This window comes from Spermophilus citellus (assembly GCF_964194105.1).
Source record: "Spermophilus citellus genome assembly, chromosome: 2".
Lineage (NCBI taxonomy): Eukaryota > Metazoa > Chordata > Mammalia > Rodentia > Sciuridae > Spermophilus > Spermophilus citellus.
This window is the reverse complement of record NC_138183.1, coordinates 33,324,542-33,329,441: the sequence shown is the minus strand read 5'-3', so window position 1 is coordinate 33,329,441 and position 4,900 is coordinate 33,324,542. Positions and strand designations below refer to the sequence as shown.

General features: G+C 45.0%; 1 long non-coding RNA gene across 1 annotated transcript; it reads left to right on the top strand.

The window, feature by feature from the left end:
* The first annotated feature begins 543 nt into the window (after nt 1-543).
* Nucleotides 544-3,599, top strand: LOC308642300. Its single transcript, XR_014020522.1, has 3 exons — nt 544-745; nt 1,112-1,708; nt 2,441-3,599. It is a non-coding gene; the product is annotated as an uncharacterized lncRNA (long non-coding RNA).
* Nucleotides 3,600-4,900: the final 1,301 nt, after the last annotated feature.

The window sequence follows — 4,900 nt, the reverse complement described above, 5'->3', positions numbered from 1 at the left end:
CAGAATAGTAGCAAATACCCTGAATGCTATGCCAGACAGGAAGTCTTTGCTGAGCAATCTGGGATGTGAAAACACCTGTCAACAGTATCTCTAAGAACTTCCTGCCATCAGTCCCATGCCTACAGAATATAGAAATCTCAACACATCTGGGGATCTGTGTGACTTCACTTTTCCCCTTGTGACTCATATCTAGAACAGAAGCAGACCAAGGAGCTCCATGGTCCCATTTCTCCACTTTTCAAATAAAAAGTGTCCTGGGGTCCTTTAAACAAAATGCTTATAACAAGTGACCAACCCATACATAAACCAGGACAGCCCTAGAGATGGAGATAAGATGAAGCTGGTCCCTGCCATTTGGATGCTCATAATCCCCAGAGCTGAGCTCTGAGGAGGAGTCTGAATCTCATTCAATTCTAGGTCATTATCTCCTGGAAGCTGGCAGTGCAGTTGGCATTTGATTTTGACATTAGTTTATGTTTTCCAGATGCTGCAAGTGAGTCGTGGCACAGTCATTTGTCTTGTTGACTCTTTGGCAGTTTGGAAAAGCAGGAGCGGGCTGGTGCCGGACGGGTCCACCTGGAGAGGTGCAGTGGAGGATGCCCCGGTCTTTAGATCATGAAGAAGAGACCCATTTTTTCAACCAGACTCCCGCAGCACATCTGGGATCGAATGGGATAAGAAGAAACAAGGGACAAAAGGAGATTTTGACATAATTTGAGATTTTTTTTCCTCCATGGCAAAGAAGGTCTGTTTGTTTAGTATTTCTATGAACCAATTAAAACAGAAGGAGATCCACAATGCTAATGTGGAAGGGTGGTAGCCCGTTTGGGATGTCTCAGCTGCAGTCATGGTTTGTTGCTCCTGAATGTCCATGATGTAGTCTTTAGTTTGTTGGCCACATGGTCGATAGGAGAGAACGTAACTTTAGCAGAGTGTAGATTGATGGGGGTGGGGGGCACATGAAAGAGGCATTCATGAAAACTTTGGGTAAGTGGACCTCCATTTCAATGTGCCCATTGGGTTAAAGTGGCGACAGTGGAAAGGAAGAGAAGCAGAGTTGCCACCCTATTACTAGGACTGTCCTGATAATTTGGGATTTTGTCTCTTGCAGGTGATGGCTATCCCCCCATCAGGCCTGGCCCCGAGCCATTGGAGTACCTGGAGAGAGGTGAAAGACCAACCTCTAGAGGGCGCTGTAGTTGGCGCCTGTGGTGGAGATCAACTCAAGTTCCTGCCTGGAGCAGAACTTCACGAAGAGGGGCAGGTTGAAAAATTTTGGCGTCCAGGAGTAAACTAAGAAGCCTCTGTGTGCCCTCACAAGGCCAGTGGGACCCTAAATGACACAGGTGAAAAAGCATGAATGAGTGGCTCACTCAGGGAGACTAAGCTTTAGGGAGTGCCTTGCTTTCCCTGCCCCAGACTGAGGGCCTACCTTCAGGAAAAGGTACCCTGTAGGCCAGTTAACCTGCTCTGGCCAAGGAGTCCAGCTGGGAGCTTGAATCCACACATCAGCCAGTCCAGATTACTAGAGAACTCTGCGAAGGTTTGGGGCCATGATTAGTAATACAGAAGGTGGGCCTCTATATGCCTTTCTTTCAGCCTTCGAGGACCCTGTTGGTCCACAACAAGTAGCTGCATAAGATCCAGAGGTTCTGAGCCTGGCTTCTGACAGTCAAAATGAACCACTGACATCTCATAGTACAGAAAGGTCTTTTTTTTTTTTTTTTTTTTTTTTTTTTGGTTGTTCACAACATTACAAGGCTCTTGACATATCATATTTCATACATTAGATTGAAGTGGGTTATGAACCCCCAATTTTACCCCAAATGCAGATTGCAGAATCACGTCGGTTACACATCCACAATTTTACATAATGCCCTATTAGTAATTGTTGTATTCTGCTACCTTTCCTATCCCCTACTATCCTCCCTCCCCTCCCCTCCCATCTTCTCTCTCTACCCCATCTACTGTAATTCATTTCTCTCCTTGTTTATTTTCCCATTCCCCTCACAACCTCTTATATGTAATTTTGTATAGCAATGAGGGTCTCCCTTCATTTCCATGCAATTTCCCTTTTCTCTCCCTTTCCCTCCCATCTCATGTCTCTGTTTAATGTTACTCTTTTCTTCCTACTCTTCCTCCCTGCTCTGTTCATAGTTGCTCTCATTATATCAAAGAAGACATTTGGTATTTGTTTTTTAGGGATTGGCTAGCTTCACTAAGCATAATCTGCTCTAGTGCCATCCATTTCCCTGAAAATTCTATGATTTTGTCATTTTTTATTGCTGCATAGTACTCCATTGTGTATAGATGCCACATTTTTTTTTTTTATCCATTCATCTATTGAAGGGCATCTGGGTTGGTTCCACAGTCTAGCTATTGTGAATTGTGCTGCTATGAACATCGATGTGGCAGTATCCCTGTAGCATGCTCTTTTAAGGTCTTTGGCTTTCAAGTGGCAGAGCCGGAATGAAGACTGCTCCGACTCTTTCCCCCCATGGCCTGGGCGTATGTGTCAGCCCTGCCTCTTCTACCCACTGAGTGACACCAGGCAAGTGCTCCTTCTGGGCCTCAGTTTCCCCATCTGACAAATGCCTGGTTTACACAGGCCCTGCTTCAAATCTGACATTACAGGATTTGTCACATTATCACCACTCCTAATGTTTTGATTGAAGAACTTGGCGTTTTAACTTCCTTTTTTTTTTTTTTTCTTTTTCCCTCAAAGTTTCCAAATCAGGAATTCAAGCCTGTAGCCAATGAACTTTCCACCCCCGTTATGAGAAACAATCTCCAGAATCCAGAGGAAGTTGAGGTCCAGGACTCACCCCAGGGGAGGAATCCGCATAAACATAACTTACTTTGTCTTAAAAAAAAATGAAATCCAAAAATTTGTGACGTCCTCACCCCCCTCCCCCAGAAAAGTCAATGACTTTCAACTTCTTTTCCTTCCAAAGTCCTCACAGAATTTTAGGCAAATTAAAGCAGGAGCATTTGATCTTCTCCCCAGATGTTTTGATCACAGAAGGGCCACATATGTGCACACATTCCTGGATATTTTTAGATTTTTTACAGGATCCAAAGCTCTAACTGCTTTTTCACTCTGTGCTTTGTGGCCGCTGCTGAGAGGTACTCTGCCAAGGCAGCCAAGGCAGCGGCTGATGGAAGAGGGCCTGGCACGGGGGAGGCTTCCAAAGCAGCCTCGCTCGGTGATGGTGACGCTTGCAGAGGAAGCTGCTCTGAGCCATTCTTGGAGACTTTGAGGCTTCAGTCCCTAGTGCCTCTCTAGCCACCAACAGGAAACACACGGCTGCTGTTTAAGAATTACAGGTTACACAGATACTTCCTGGAAGAGGACTGGCTGCCAGTTCCTTCAAAGCCCCCACAAAACCCCCAATAAAGAGGTAGCTAAATAGAGTGGAAAAATATTGGTCAGAAAATAAGGAGACATGCTCTTGGCTGGTCACATGACCAGCTACCTTTCTCCACACAGTCTTAGTTTCTCCATCTGCAAAATGGGGTACAGGTTAGCTTCTTGTTTTTATAAATGAAATTGTACTGGGTCACAGCTCTGCCCCAGTACAGTTCTATAAGTACCACCTGTGACTGAGTTGTAGCAGCAGAGTCAATGAGCTGCCAAAGAAGTCACATGGGCCCTTAATTAGAATACTTACTCTTTGGTCCTTTAAGGGCAAGAAGGCATATGGCACTCACCATTCCAGGCCATTCCAGAGGTGCCCTACTACTGGCAACTCTCCTCCTATTGTTGGGAGAGATATAGGTTAATGTGGAGGAAATCTCCAGATGTGTTTCTTGTTGTCTCCTAGTAGGCCTGAGCCCCCGATGTCCACAATAGTAACTTCATCACTCCACCTTGGAGTCCCTGACTCCTCTGCCTGTTCCCTTACCAGTTCTTCCTAGAATCTCGCCCCTCCAAACCTCTTGCACTTAATCTTTTGACTCAGGATCTGTTCTGGGCTCCCAGGCTAAGACAGGACATTATCTCATGCACCTTCTCTCTCTCCCTTGCTTGGCGTCCCACCTGCACTCTCCTGCCTGTTGACTTCTGGGCTTAGAAAAAAATGCAGCAGCTGCAGAGCATAGAATATGTTCTCCAGAATGGCTGCCATGGCGCCAAACAGCACACCCAGCAGTGAAGGAAAGATTGCTTTCCACGAGGGGTTCCGGGTCGTAGGAAGGAAGCTGTCAGACAGGTGTCCTCTGCTGTTTCTTTCTTGGGCTGCTATGAAGAAGGTATTCTCTCTGCAAATTTCTAGGTACTGGACAATCTGTATTACAAGACCCTTTTGCATAGTGGTGACTTGCAAAATAACCTGCAGATCTTCCTTGTCATGCTCCCTGACCATTCAAATTTGCACCACCCTGGTTAAGTCCTAGCAGTGTACTTATTGCCTAAGGCAATAACTACCCTGGGCTAAGGCATGGGTTGGTTTAGATATGTCTAAGGACTCTTTTAGCTCTGACATAATTGACTTAAATTTTATTTGTCACATACTTAAGGATTAAACACAATGTATATCTACCCTCCTGTACTGGACATGAAGCACCATTTAATTCTCATAGAGTTTAGTTTTTATTTAGTTTAGTGCCACAGGTCTTGATTGTTTCATTTCAAATTAGACTAGTGGAGGATATTATAATTAATATCATAGGTGGTGGTGCACTTGAGAGCAGCTTGGGAGACTGAGGCAGGAGGAGTGCAAGTTCAAAGCCAGCGTCAGCAGCTTAGCAAGGACCTATGCAACTTAATGAGACCCTGTCTCAAAATAAAAAGTAAAAAGGGCTGGGGATGTGGCTCCATAGTTAAGTGCCCTTGAGTTCAATCCCTGGTACCAAAAAAAAAAATTGTTAATAATATTTATTAAGATCCACAGGTACCATA